The sequence below is a fragment of the Trichosurus vulpecula genome, chromosome 1, assembly GCF_011100635.1.
Source record: "Trichosurus vulpecula isolate mTriVul1 chromosome 1, mTriVul1.pri, whole genome shotgun sequence".
In the NCBI taxonomy this organism is placed as follows: domain Eukaryota; kingdom Metazoa; phylum Chordata; class Mammalia; order Diprotodontia; family Phalangeridae; genus Trichosurus; species Trichosurus vulpecula.
The window spans coordinates 462,043,710-462,059,545 of NC_050573.1; the positions used below are offsets into that span (position 1 = coordinate 462,043,710).

A 15,836-nucleotide genomic window follows, 5' to 3' on the forward strand; every position below is an offset into this window, starting at 1 on the left:
TATGGGCCAAACTCTGTTACCAGCTCTCGTTGTTGGATATCTGATGGTTCTTCCAACTTTTCAAGGTTCACAAAGTCACAACTTTCTGTCTTAGTAACCCAAGATTAAGAAGGAATAAATACAAAAAGGAAAAAGAAACAGAAGTGCCATGCATTCACGGTCACATGGAAGCTGAGGAAGAGAAAGAGCCTGAGGTTCTCAGAGGCCCATGGCTGTTCCTACTTAAGTCACCATCAGGGAAGGAAGAGAGAAAAGGTTCATGTGTCTGAGCCTTTTGTATGCACACACAGTTCTGGCTCAGTAGCCAATTGAAAGGCTTTTCATGACACACAGTAAGCTTATAAAAAAAAAGCAGTTAAAAACAGTTTGTATGCTATGAAGAGAGGCCCTCCATCATATATTTCCAGAAACCTAGTTACCACCAACCTTCCATAGAAAAAGAATATAGAGTATTTTCTAAGGACTGGGACCTCACTGGTCAGTACCTCCATCACACATACATTGTTTTATTTTTGCAAATTAAATTTCATTTATTTCTTTATTATTTGCAATGAACAAAAGTCAATTTTCTTATCAAGTTTTTTTTATAAATATGCAGAACAAAGTCTAATTAGATTTAATTAGTACACTTGAACCCTGCAAACTAGTTCTACAGATAAGTAGTCAGCTGTGGTTGACTATACTTGGAGAAGTTATTCAGAACAAATTTAGGTCATCATAGGATAGATTTTCCTACATTTGAAAGATTTAAGCTTTGCTATAAATATGTAAAGAGCCAATCACTACCTCTCTAAGCATATCATCATCAAGAAAATTGTGAACAGCTGACATTTTTCCTATGCTAAGTCCAAGGTGGATGGAAAGAAGAAAATCTGTCAACAATACCTTCTTTATACAAGAGTAGTTTGCCAGGGAGAGCAACTTTGCTCATATGAAACGGAACATTTAGAACCTGGTGGTAGTCACATTCATATTCTTCGGTTTGAAGTAGTGGGCCTGTAGAGGCTGTTTCTTCCCTTCTATCACTGGAAGGTCCATCTTAGGTGGCTAGAAGGCTGCTGGGTCTTCTGCAGTTCTGGTACCCTGGATCTGCACGAGCTCCATTGGAGATGGCTTCTGAGCACCTCTCTAGGACTGGACCCTGAAACCCAAGTGAGATTTCTGAAGCTTCATTTTTCATATGAAGTCCTGTTCCTGTCTCCACTTCCAGAATCCATGCTGCTGCCATCTGAGCCAGGTAAGGAAGGAGAAGTAAATTAGGCTCTGAGCTTCTGCTTAGGAGAAGAATGCAATATGCTACTTGGAGGAGACTGGACTTTAATTTAAGGACTGCCTCTATCAGACAATGGCACTTGACTTCTTCTCTGATGAGGCCTGTATGGGGTGTGTATTGGGCATCTTTTAGCCCTCCCTGGCTGCTGCTCAAACTGCTGGATGTTCTCATGTCTGATCTGTAATCAGAGAATTCCTGATGACATGTAACCTTGGCCTTCACCACTGGCACCTTATTCATATGGCCACTGGAAGATAAGAAAGTTATGTTAGGAGAATACAAACTAGTTCCTCCTTCTTCAATCTAAGGAAGCTGCTGGCACTTCCAATATGGGAAAACCAGCTTTGTCCACAGGACCTTACTGCAAGTCAGTGTAGTATCCTCCAAGACATCATCAAAACCGAATGCCTAACGATGTGTTTTAATTGTCAGCAACACCTCACCTAGAAGCCTCCCTGCCCTGTGCTCAGTAGCAGACACATCTGGCTCTCTGGATGCCAGGAAAGACTGTGATCCAGGTGTTTCTCTAGAGTGAAATGTAGAACTCTGATTTCCACGATGAAAGTCTATGGAAGTTATACAGACAGAACAAAGATGTCAGAAGGGAACATTCTATAGATGGTGATGAACTGACAAAGAGTCCTAAGCAGAGACTCTCCTGGTAGCTGGGGCTGTCTGGGGAGAAGATGGAATGGAGATTGTCCACAGTTTGAGACTGTAGCAGCATGGAGAGTAAGCTGAGACAAACAAGACACTAGTCACCATCACTTCCTATGCACCAAAGCCCAGGGCCAGTGGAGACCATGCTGCAAAGAGTACCAAGACCCAAGTGGACCTTACTGGGGAAATAAGAGAGTGAAAACTCATGCAGTTTTCTTAACAAAAGGCACATCAATTTGCTTTCTTTTGGTTTCTATGTAATAATCAATCTTTCCATCTCACCATTCTCCCTGGAACAAGGTAATTTCATCTTCACCATAGTCATTTTCTACCCTGCTCTGTATCCTCACCATCCACATTCTCCTTCTACCTCCTCTTACCTCAGAACCTATAATCAAAGCAACACTAGCATTGCCTCTGGAAAGGCCATTGTCAGTTGACTGCCCTATTGCTCCATTTACCATCTTTGTGAATTCCCAGACCATAATTCCCTTCTCTGTTCACTCTCCCTGACTGTATGTTGTCTCCTTAATTAGGATATAAGTCCTATCACACATACAAAAGTATTTATTATGGCAACTATTTTTGTGGTGGTAGAGAATGGGAAGCTAAGAAGGTTCTAGTCTCCATCAATTGGAGAATGGGTGAACAAATTGTGGTACATTAATGTAATGAAATAGTCTTTTTTCAGTCATGTCTGAGCCCATTTAATTTTTTTTTTGCAAAGGTACTGAAGTGGTTTGTCATTTCTTTCTCCAGCTCATTTTACAGATGAGGAAACTGAGGCAAACAGAATTCAGCGACTTGCCCAGGGTCACACAGCTGGTAAGTGTCTGCCGCCAGATTTGAACTCAGGAAGACGAGTCTTCCTGACTCTAGGCCTAATAACTCTGTCCTCCATGCCACCTAGCTGTCCAATGGAATAATACTGAGCTATAAAAAGTTATTAAAGGGACCATTTCAGAGGAGACTGCTGGGTGGCACAGTGGAGCAAATGCTAGGTCTGGAGTCAGGAAGGCCTGACTCAAGTCTCAAGTCCAGACTCAAACACTTATAGCTGTTTGACCCTGGGCAAGTCACCTGACCAGTTTGCCTCCATTTTCTCAACTGTAAAATGGGGATGGTAATAGCACCTACCTAGCAGAGTTGTTATATGAATCAAATGAGATAATATTTATAAAGCATTTAGCACAGCGCTGGCACATACAGGTACTATATAAATGTTTATCATGATCATCATTAACTGATGCAGAGTGAAGTGAACGGAACCGAGAGAACAATTTATACATTAACAACAACACTGAGAAAACAAACGACTCTGAGAATAAAGAAATCTAATCAAGACAATGACCAACCAAATTTCCAGAGGACCAAAATTGAAGCCTTTTCATAGAAAGGTAAAGGGCTTAGTGTGCAGAACAAGAAATATATTCTTTGGACGTGGCCAATGTGAGAATTTGTCTGGCTTGACTATATATCTTTGTTTGTTTTAGGGCCTTATTTTTTTCCTAAGCACTCCAACAAGACCCTGAAGATGCAGGGAACCACCAGATGGGTACATTTAGAGATGCAACACCCCAGTTTCCCAACCTTCTACCTGAGTGTAGTAAGCATGGTGGTATTTATGAAGTCCTGGAACATTTCCTTGGCAGTCTGGATGCTGAGGTAAAGTCTAAACAGAATCTCCCCTCCCTGCTGGAAGCCCTTCTTACTTCCACAAATGATATCTCTCATATATTAATGAAGGGTGGGTCTATTCACTTCAAAGAGAGATTTGCTGGCAAAGGAGGTGTCAGGAGATGTGAGTCAGGTCTGGAACCGGGCAAATATTCTTGGATCCTCACTTAAAACAATTGTTAAAATACCAAGAATTCTCAGTCATAACAACTCATACTGAATTCTTAGGAGGAAAAGAATTAGTAAAAATTAACTTTCTTCCCCTCTCTTCCCATGGAAAGCCAATGCAAACATTTCAGATTTTCTTGTTAACTCAATTATGTCCAAGGAGTTCTTTGTCTTACAATATGTCCTTTAATTTGGAATATAGTTGTTTTAGCACATAAGGAATCAGATTTAGAATTGGAAGGGCCTTTAGCAGTCATTGAATCCAAACCCCACATTTTACAGATGAGGAAAGTAAGACACAGAGATATTAAGTGACATGCCCAAAGGCAAACAGCTTTTCTTTAAAAGAATTTTTTATTGATAGCTTTTGTGTTTTTCATCATCTTCATTTCCTAATATATCCTTTTCCTTTCCTAGTAAATGAAGTAATCCCTTGTAAGAAAGAATTTGTTTAAAAAGAAAGAAGAAACGTTCATCAAAAACAGGCATTTTGTCTGACAGTATATGTAATAGTCCGCATCCATAGTACCCCACCTCTGCAAATAAGGGAAGGAGGCACATTTTCTCAGCTCTCTTCTTGGACTAAGCTTGGTCATTATAATTACATGATATTGAGGGTGTGCGTGTGTGTGTGTGTGTGTGTGTGTGTGTATGTTTTCCATTTACACTGTGGAGATCATTTATAACTTCTTTCAGTCAGTGAACATTTATTAAGCACCTACTATGTGCCATTCACTGTTTTAAACTAAAGATCAAATGAGATGACATTTGTAAAGCATTTATTTAGTCCAGTGCCTGGCTCCCTTCCCCTTCTGCCCTTTCCCCTAATTGGAGGGGATACATGCAAAGCTGAAAGAGAGTCCCAGCTCTCGAGGGCCTCAGTCTAATGGGGAGAAAACAAGCAAACAGCTCTTTGTGCAAATCCTCTTTTAAATGGCAGTGAAGGTAAATGGCAGTCTACATAGGAGTCTGATTTCCCTGTTCATCTCAGAGTCTCAGTGTCAATCATCCTAGTCACTGGCATTCAATATTTCCTCTGTGACTTCCTTACGGATTTCAGTGACGATATATAGACTCTTGTGGGGGATGGGCTGGGGGAGGGGGAAGCTTTCTTTAACACTAGCAATGCATTTTAATGGTTATTTTCAGGTCTGTCATTGCAACTGATACTGGGACTTTGTGAAACTGATTAAAGAGAGTGGGAGTTTATCTCGTCCATGTAATTGGACTCATTAAGTCATTTTTCAGTCATGTCTGACTCTTTGTGACCTCATTTGGGGTTTTCTTGGCAAAGGTATTAGAGTGGTTTGCCATTTTCTTCTCCAGCTCATTTTACAGACGAGGAAATTGAGGTTAAGTGACTTGCCCAGGATCACACAGCTAGTAAATATGTGAGACCAGATTTGAACTCATGAAGAGGAATCTTCCTGACTCCAGGCCCAGCGGTCTATCCATGTACCCTGCTCCCTAAGGTCTCTTCTAGTCCTATATCCAATGATCTTAGAGGTTTGTTGTGCTTAGTTGTGTCTCCCATCGTTTTCTTTAACCTTGTTTTTCCTCCACTGTTTTTTTGTTTGTTTGTTGCTTCAAGATGAGATAATACACAATGCGGCTCGTGACCTTCCCCTCTTCATTTCACAAATGAGTTTATGTTCTTCACTGGAGTTGCCCTTGGCTCCATTTTCTTTCCACATGGCAAGTAAATCAAGTATTTTTTCGACTCTTTTGTTCTCCTTGTTCTAATAATTGATTTGCTTCAATTAAAGTTCTGTATGAAAGTGCTGTAATTGTTCTAATAGACTTCCTTTCATCCATTTCCCATTTCTCAGCATCAGTAACTTTTTAAATAGGCCAGGTTGGAGCTATTTTCATTGCACATCATATTTTTCTCATTTCTGTTCTTTCTTTTAGCTTCAGATGAATTTAATCTTTGCTCTAACATGTCAGTTGTTTGACTGTACACAGAGAGCTAAATCAGGAATGCCTGTTACGTCAGTAATAGATTGTTTTCTGAAAAGAGCACACTCCTTCATTTCTTTTTGTGATATTACTTAGTGCTTGCCATGTCTGTCACCTCATTCTTTTCTTGAAGAAGATGTATTCATAATGTATTATTATAATATTTTTGTGTGGTCTACAAGATTTTGACCTTTCTCATTCCTTAGTACTGTACCATATTTTTCCAACCTAATTTTTGGACACCTCATCTAGTTCCACCTTTACATTGAAGTTGCCAAATATCCATGCATATGTTCAATTTAGAGGGTCTTATTATATTTTTCATAGGATTTCTCTATCACTTCATCCTCTGCAATAGATATTGACACATAAAATCGCAATTTTCATGGGGGGGTGATTTTGCAAAAACTTACTGTTACTGTCGTCATTCTGTAGTTTCAGTCATGTCCAACTCTTTGTGACCCCATTTGGGGTTTTCTTGGCAAAGATACTGGAGTGGTTTGCCATTTCCTTCTCCAGTTCATTTTACAGATGAGGAAACTGAGGCAAACAGGGTTAAGTGACTTACCCAGGGTCACACAGTAAGTATATGAGGTCAAATTTGAACTCAGGTCTTTCTGACTCTAGGTCAGATGCTTTATCCACTGCCCCTAAAATATTATGAGCACTGTAATGAGATGGCCAATTCAGTAGTTGCCCTTCCTCTCTCTCTCTGTATGTATGTATATATGCATATATACACATACATGTACATATATATATATTTCCCATAGACACATGGATGTATTTAATATATATGCATATATATTTAATTACATTTAATTTAATTCATGTCTGGAGAATTATGTCCAATTCTAGGCACAACATTTTATGAAGGACATCTAGATGCAAAGCTTCAAGGTCGCACCATATGGGGACCTATTTAAAGAACCAGAGCTGTTTAGCCCGGAGAAGAGAAGACTCCAGGAAGAACATGATAGCTGTCAGGTAGAAGAAAGATTAGACTTGTTTTCTTTAGCTCCAGAGGGCAACCAGGTAGAGGTTTCAAAAAAGAAGATTTAGGCCTAATGTAAGAAAAAGTTTCTTAGCTATTAAAGCTGTTCAGAAATGGACTGTGTTATCTCAGAAGGTGGTGGAGGTTTCCAAGCAAAGGCTGGATGACCATTTGTGAGGAATGTTGTAGAAGAGATCTAGGCTGAGCTAGATGACCACAGATGTCCATTCCAACTCTGACCCTTTGTAATCACTCCTATTGTTGGAGTTCACTTTCTTTCTTCCTTGTTGTTGCTTGTCCTTCATTTTCAAAGAGGACCTATGACCAACAATGTCTTGACTTGCATGTGAATTGTATTTAAGTGAGGCAGAATCACATAAAGTCATCAGCCTTTCTCTCTCTTTCTGGGTCATCAAAGTCCAATGGTAGGACAAAAGTCAGGAAGACTGTCAATGGCCTAGAATGCAGTGGATGACCTTGGCATTCTTTATGTCTGACCAAACTCCAAGCTCTCCACAGTGCCTGCTTCAGCTGCCTTCCTGGCCATTGGAACAAACTGTTTCCATCTGCCTATTCCACCATGGGAAGCCTTCACGTGCTTGGGGTACACATCCTCCTAATCCACTGAAGGGCTGGAAGTCTGTTGGTTACCCTCAACCTGGTTTAACCCATCTATTGAGACGGTTTACTGAGGTGCATCTGTTGCACGTGCTACCATTTCTTGGAGCCACAGGTGAGAGATGGGTGCCAGCTGGACACCAAAGGTGGGTGAGCAGCTCTGAAAAGGGCTTGGCAAGCTCTCATAGCAGAGGTGCTAGTCCTCTTGAACAGCCCAGACTCCTCTTTCCCACTACATCTTCTTCCTGTATCCATAGTGATAACTCCATCTTATTCCTTCCTGATGACATCTTCATATACCTGTTGTCCCTACTCATCCCCTAGATCTTACGATTACAGTCCTTGCCTGCCCTATGAACCTTAAGAACATTAAACACTGATGTCAAATACTTCTCTCCCAATATCTCATATATTCTTATTCTCATCCCATGACTGAACCCTCTTCCAGCTATTGTTTTAAGGCATAATAATGATCATAATAACATTCCATGATAATAACAATAATAGATACATTTACATAGTCCCTTATAATTACAAAACTTGTAATGTACCTCACCTCATTTGCTCCTCCTCACAATGTGAGGCAGGAAATATAAATTATCCCCATTTTATAGATTAGTAACCTGAAGCTGAGAGACTGGCTTAACCAAACCCACACACCTAATTAATGGAAGTAAACCCAGGTCTTCTGATCTCAAGATCAGTGTTCCATCCACTATAGCAGACCAGCACTGGGTAAACCTCCTTCGCCTGTGCTCTGCCTCCCCGACTCTCTACTTAACACATTCAATTACACTCTCATCAATATTTTAGATCCCCTTTGGATCCCTCCTGTCTGTCCTTTGACTGTCCTTTTTGCTTCACTTCTACAATATACTTATTTACTTACGTGTCTATGCAGCAAGGTACTGATGGAGAAAGTCTTTCAACTTCACCAACTTCACATATGATTCTGTCCTCACTCATGCTGGTGTTCACCTCTCATAGACTCCTTTTCCATATCACACACAGACTATGCAAAACTATTCCTCACACAACATTTTGAGAGTCATTTCACTGTAGTGTAAGCAGCATTTGACTTGGAGTCAGAAGACCTGAGGGCAGTTAGGTGACACAATGAATAGAGTGCTGGGCCTGGAGTTCAAATCCAGGTTCAGATATTTACTAGCTGTGTGACCCTGGTCAAGTCACCTACCACTGTTTGCCTCAGTTTTCTCATCTGTCAAATGAACTGGAGAAGGAAATGGCAAACACTCCAGTATCTTTGCCAAGAAAACCTTACATGGGGACACAACTGAAATGACTAAAGAATAACAACAGAAGACCTAGGTTCAAATGCTGCAGGAAAGAGGCATCACGGTGATATGACTGTTTAGGAATCAGTATACATACATGTATATGATGTACTTACATACATGCATATAGGTATACACACATACATAATATATACATACATACTATATTGGAGTCAGGTTTAAAATCCTGGCTCTTCTACTTACTATCAATGTAATCTTAGCCAATTTAATTCACCATTTGAAAATTATCTATGTCACCCTGGGACAGGCATTGCAGATGGACAATGACTTCATCCCAGAGCTGAATAGAAGCCAGAAAATGAATGGACTGAATCTTTTTAGGAAGTCGTGTAGTGCTTTAAAAAATGTCAAATTGTTCTCCAGAGCATATTTGTAACAGAAATGTTCTCCCAGTGATGTTTTAGAGCTGGCAATCTTGGAACATCATGATTTTTTTTTGGTTAGGCAATCAGGGTTAAGTGACTTGCCTAGGGACACACTGCTAGTAAGTGTTAAGTATCTGAAGATGGATTTGAACTCAGATCTCCTGACTTGAGGGCTGGTGCTTTATCTATTGCACCACCTCACTGCCCCAACATCATAATTCCTAGGGAATGCAAGTTATAAATGACTCAGGGGGCAATAGAGAGGGCAAGCAGGTTGTAACCTATTTTCAATAATGAACTTTGCTCAAGAAATTGCATAAAGGTGTCAGTGAGGAAATGTTTGTTCAGAAAAGGAAGTGGGTTGATCAGGTGGTATGAGTGAGTGATGAGCACTCCACTGGTACTCATGAAATAAACAGGAGCAAGAGGAAGGCCTCTATAGCACACTGGGTGTCTCTTCTGTGAAGGAGCTATTGAAGAACATGGAACTTCCAGCTCTAAATATATGATCCTATAATTCTGCAGACAAACATTATATTGGCTGAGAAGGCATGGATGGGTTGCAATTTGCATCAATGGAGGGAGTGGACATGTTGATAAAAATGTCAATCCTTTGAAGTAGTAAGGTATACTGACCTCAAGAGCTACTTAATAAATGTTTACTAATTTAATTGATTAGAAGTTAGTCAATAAGTATGTGCTAGTCACTGTGCTAAGCCCTTGCGATATGAAGAAAGGCAAAGGACAGTCCCTGCTCTAAAGGAGCTCACAGAAACAACACACAAACAGCTATGTTCAAAGAAGATATATAGAGGAAATTTGAGATAATCAACAGAGGGAAGGCAATAAGGGGGAATCAGGAGAGGGTTCTCTTAAAAGATGGGATTTTAGCTGAGACTTGAAGAGGGACAAAGGAAATGTAAATGAAGATGAGGGAGGAAGTTACTGCAACCAGGGAAAAATCCAGTGAAGATGTCCAGAGTTAGGAGATGTCTTGTGCAAGGAACATCAAAGAGGCCAGTGTCAATGCACTGTTGGTGGAGTTGTGACCTGATCCAACGATTCTGGACAGCAATTTGGAACTATGCCCCAAGGGCAATCAAACTGTGCACAGCCTTTGATCCCGCAAAACTACTACTAAGTCTGCATCTGAGAGAGATCATAAACATGGGAAAAGAACCTATTTGTAATAGGTTCTTTGTGTGGTGGCAAAAAATCAGAAATTGAAAGGGTGCCCCTCAATTGAGGAATGGGTGAACAAGTTGTGATCCATGAAAGTACTGGAATACTATTGTGCTATAAGAAATGATGAGCAGGCAGATTTCAAAAGAAAAACCTGGAAAGACGTACATGAACTGATGCTGAGTGGAGTGAGCAGAACCAGGAAAACATCGTACACAGTAACAGCAACATTGTATGATGATCAACTATGAATGACTTAACTATTCTCAGAAATACAATGGTCCAAAGAACTCATGATGGAAAATGCTATCCACATCCAGACGAAGAACTGAAGGAGTGTGAATACAGATCAAAGCATATTATTTTCACTTTCTTCATTTCTTTTCATGGTTTTTTCCCTTTTGGTCTGTTTCTTCTTTCACAACATGACTAATAAGGAAATATGTTTCACGTCATTGCACATAAATAACCTACATCAAATTGCTTACCCTCTTACAAAGGGAGAAGGAATTCAGGGAAGAAGGAAGGGAAAAAATCTGGAACTCAAAAAATTTTTAAAGGAATGTTTAAAGTTTATCTTTACACGTAATTAGAAAAAAAATACTTTTTAAATTTTTTGTTAAAGAGGCCAGAATCACTGAATTGCAGAGTAGGGGGTGGAGAATAGGGAGGGGGGAGCCAGGGGAGAGTAAGGTGTAAGTAAAAGTAGGAGGGGGCAGGTTGTGAATAACAGAGGATTTTATATTTGATCCTGGAGATGAGAGGGAGCCACTGGAATTTACTGAATGGGGGCAGGAGGAGGAGGGGTTGGGTGAAATGGTAAGATCTGCACTGAACCTAGTTTGTTGTCAATCTATATCATGTATCCAAGACGTGTTGTGATGAACCAACCAGAAGCCTGAGTCCTGGATCCAGGGTTGAGCACAGAGTACCCTAGGAAGACTCGAGAGAGAAACGCCACAAGCAGCTGGGCTGGATGAGGGTTGATGCTGGGACAAAGACAGAAGGCACAGGTGGGCTGGCTGAATCCAAAACTGAACAGCCAGGCTGCATCAGGGTAAAGTACTCCCTGGGAAGTGCCAGGTCTGATCCAGGCACTCTTCTATCTCCCTCTTCTTTTGTGCCATTTCTTACAAACCCACAGACTGATGTCAGGGTCCAAATATGTCATTGTCTTTAATGTAGAAAATAGTTACAGAAAATTTGACAAATTTTTTTCCTAGTAGGTAGAGATCATAAAAGATAGTCCCTGGTCTCATTGGTGGCTCCCTATCACCACCAGTTCCAAACAGAAAATCCTGTTTGGCATTCAAAGTTATTTATAACCTAATCCCCTCCTGCATCTCCCCTAACCTTCCAGTTTTCTTGCACTTTGCACCTGCCCCCACCTTTACTTATTCTTTGATTCAGTGACCTCAGACTACCTGCACAAGAAATTTACTCTCCAGACTCCAAGCATTTCCATTGACTGTGCCCCATGCCTGGAATGCTCTCTCGCCTCATCTGCTATCACTGCTTTGTGGATGAATTCCAAATATCTTTCAAACCTTTGCCACAAAAAAATTCCAGAATCTTAGAGAGGGAAGGGACCTCAAACTCTTTGTAATAATCTAAACTGTACTTTGTGGAACTATATTAAAAACCATTTTTATTGCAACTGAAAATATTAAGAAATACATTTCTCAGGTCTGAGACCTTTTCAAGATGGAAATTTTGTCAGTACTTCATCAAACTTCTCAGGAAACAAAACCTTCCGTCAGACTTTCTTTTAGGCCTAAATCCTTTCTTTGAGGAAAAAAAAGGTTAGAAAGGAAAATTTAGGTTTAGGAAAATGGATAAAGGTGTGATAAGACCTAAAACAGGGGTAAGGAACCTGGGCCTGGAGGCCACAAGTGGCCCTCTAGGTCTTCAAGTGCTGCCCGAGGCCACCAGTTCCCACCCTGACCTATAATACCTTTAGATTAGTGAAGGCCCTTTCCTCACCTCCAGAAGTGGTTAAAAACCTATCTAAAAGCAGAGCCTTCAATTGCCAGTTCCTAAAACGATTAGGGAATGCATCTGGGGAGTAGATCTCTTTGTTTACTTATGGTCATCAGTGACCTGCAGGTAGGAGGGTTCTCCTCTCCACCCACTGTCTTTGAAGGCCCTGATCAGAGGGGTGTGTCTCAAAGATTAAGTAACTATTATTCTATCTGATGAAGTAAAATGTTTACCTTTAGCTGTGTAACTAGGTTTTATCCTTGTGAAATTTTGCTAGATTTTTGAGTCAGTCACCGATCAGGGGGAAATTCTCTTCCTCAAGGCTGCCCATTCCCTTAGCTCAGCCAAAATCTGACGCTGCAGTTTCTACCCAGAGCACCTATCTCTGTCCTCTGTGGCCTAGTAAAACAAGTCTAATGCATTTTCCAAGAGACAGCCCTTTAACATAGCTAGATGCTAGAATATAACACCCTTAACTCTTCTGTTCTCTAAACAAAATAACCCCTATTCCTTAAAGTAAACCAACCCCTACGTAGCATGGACTCCAGATCTTTCACCTGTTGCCTTCCTCTGGACACTTTTATTTATCACCGTCCTCTCTAAGACATGGTGCTCAGAAATTAGCTCTGACAATGGGACAAGCACCCCTCTAATGTAGGTATACACCCCACCCTTCTCACAAAGCGCAAGATTGCAATAGCTCTCCAAATGTCATTATTTTATCAAGTATCCCCTTGGTAATTTGATTGGCATAGCATTAAAAGTGTAAATTACCTTTGGTGGAGTTGTCATTTTTATTACTTTGGTATAGCCAATCTATGAGCACTGAGGATTTCTCCAGCTAATTAAGTTGTTCTTTATTTCATTAAGGAACACTTTGTAATTGCATCTATTACGAGTCTTTTGTGTATTTTGGTAGGTGAATCCCCAGATCCTCTATGCATTTTGTAGTTATTTGGAATGTGATTTCCATTTCTATTGCTGCTTCCTGGGAGTTGATATTTATATAGCAATGCTGTGTTGTGTAATAGCTTTCAATCGCACCTTTTAAGCAGATTAAGCTTCAAGTCCACTAAAACCTCTAGATCTTTTTCAAATGAATTGCTCACTCATCCAACCCCTACAGATGAGGGAACTTGTAAAGTTGATTTTTTAAAAATCACGTATGAGGCTTTATTTGTATTTATACCTGTTCAATATCATTTTATTAGAATTAGCCCAGTAGTTGATCCCAACAGTCAAGAAAACGACGACCCAAGAGCCCCTACAGTTTTTTTTTATAGCCCTTTAGCCAGTGGGCTGAGAATGGCTTTTATTTTTTTAAATAACATTTTATTGTATTTAAAAGTAAATAACTCTAGTTCATAGGAGCCTGGCCAACTGGGCCCTCCCGTGTGGTTTGGCTGACCCCTGATGTAGTCTATCACATGTAATAACCCTTCCTGGCTGGAGGGCCTGCAGTACAGAACCAGGCAGTGGGCTATATTTGGCCTGCAGGCTGTAGTTTGCTGATCTCTTGTCTAGTTTGTCAAGATCTTTTAGGATCCTCTCTCTTGTTATCCAGTGTGTTAGATATCCCACCCAAATTTAGGCCATCTGATAATCCAAATCATTGATAAATGTTAAGTGGGGCCAAACAGAATCCTGGGGCATGCTACTGGAAAAAAGGTCCTTTCGAATTGATATCAAACTACCCGTGACTACTCTTTGGGGACCATGCCACATCTTGTCTTTTCCACAAGAACAACAGGAGATAGTCTTAAAAGCTTGCCAAAATCTCCATAGATAAGAGGCTGTTTGGTACAAAGGAAAGAGGATCAGAATCGGGAGGACCAAGGTTCAAAGGCTGTTTGGACACTTGGACATATTTTTCACTTAGTCTCTTTAAGCCTCAGTTTCATCAAACATAAAATGGGCACAACAACCATACCTGCCTCGCAGTTTGTCTTGAGAATCACGTCAAGGTCATGTATGTAAAGCACTTTGTAAATCTGAAAAACAAAACTACAGAAATGTTGGCTGTTATTATGTTACAACACACGCAGTTAATTCATTTTAAAATAATTTTTGAAAGTCAGAGGAAAGTGGAGGTCAGAGAACTTCCAGAATGATGCTGCTAGGTGAGAAATCAGATGTTCTGAGGAAGAGGAGGGTGGGGGAGGGATCCCTCCTGAAATAGAGGTTTGGGAGCCTATGGCTCCACCCTTCCATTGGAGGGAGAGCGGGTGGTGATGAGGCAGAGTCCCAAGGCTGATGGGAATCTTGTTCCACGAGGTTTTGTTTTTTTTTCCAACATCAACCCTAAATGACTTATTGTAGAGAAAATAAAGGTAAACTACATTTTTACCTTTCTCCAACCTACCAATTTATTCATCCTGTCCAAAAAAAGCAAATGAGGTAATGTTGGCATAGCCTGTTTCTAGACAAAGCCATGCTAGTTTTGGGAGCCTATCTTTTTTTCTAGGTATTCCATAATTACTTCTGTTATAATAGTAGTGCATTTTAGGTTTTTGCCAAAAATTGCAGTCAGCCTCATTGGTCTGTAGCTTACCAACTCTACTTCCTCTGTGTGTGTGTGTGTGTGATAAGGGTGAGGGTCAGGTTGGGATGCAGTCCTAGACCACAATCCCTGTGTGGACCAGGCAGGATGACATAACAGAAGGGCCCTGCTCCCTGATCTGGAGCATGCACCAAGGTACTTGGCAGACATTATTCTTGCATAGACTCTGGAGCACTAATATACATTCTATAATTGGCTCCACTCCACTAACCACATTGTAAAAAGAACCTTCTATTGGCCACAGAGTAAGAACTAGGGAGCATTTAAAAGGCAGCCAGGCCTTGCTCTTGTTCTGGCATTTTCCTGTCCAGCTACTTTCTTCAAGTGAGTGGGGAAGTCTTTCTCTAAACCAGCGGGTCTTAAACTTCTGGACCTCAAGACTCCTTTATTGTGCTATTAAAAATTAATAAGGATAACCCCCCCAAGGAATTTTTAAAATGTAGGTTATACCTATTAATATTTGTCACATTAGAAATGCAAAGGTCTTATTATTATTATGAAAATAGCTTTGACCTCATGGATACCTCGAAGGGTCTTAGGAACCCCCAGGGTCCCTAGACCACTCTTTAAAAATTAACTATTGCTCTAATCCTATTTGCTTGGGCTCCCCCCAACTCCATTTAGCATGTATTCCCCCAACTATTAACTGACAGTGATTAGTGCCCCGGTTCTATTTAACTAATTAGCATCAATTAATTATTAAAAGGAATATTTACTTCAAAGATAGTCAATAAAAATTTATTAAGCAGCAGGCACTGTGCTAAGCACTAGGGGTACAAATACAAAAAACAAACAAAAAAAACCATTCTTACCCTCAAGGAGCTTACAATCTAATGGGGGAAGACAACACACAAAGGGGAAGAGGAACCAGGGAAGGTACCCAAAGCAGGGGCAGGGTGGAAAAGTCACAGACATCCCAGAATTCTGCAGTCAGGGGAGAAATGAAATCATCTGAAACGAGTTCCTCCCTGAAATAGAGATTTTGGAGTTCAAAGCTCCACCCTCTAATCAAAGGAACAGGTTTTCCAACAATGAGCTTCCTGGGACATGGTGAAAAAAAATCAGCAAAGCCCCCCAAAAGAGT

General features: G+C 40.5%; 1 pseudogene; it reads right to left on the reverse strand.

The window, feature by feature from the left end:
• Nucleotides 1-945: 945 nt before the first annotated feature.
• Nucleotides 946-2,258, reverse strand: LOC118839902 (annotated as a pseudogene).
• Nucleotides 2,259-15,836: the final 13,578 nt, after the last annotated feature.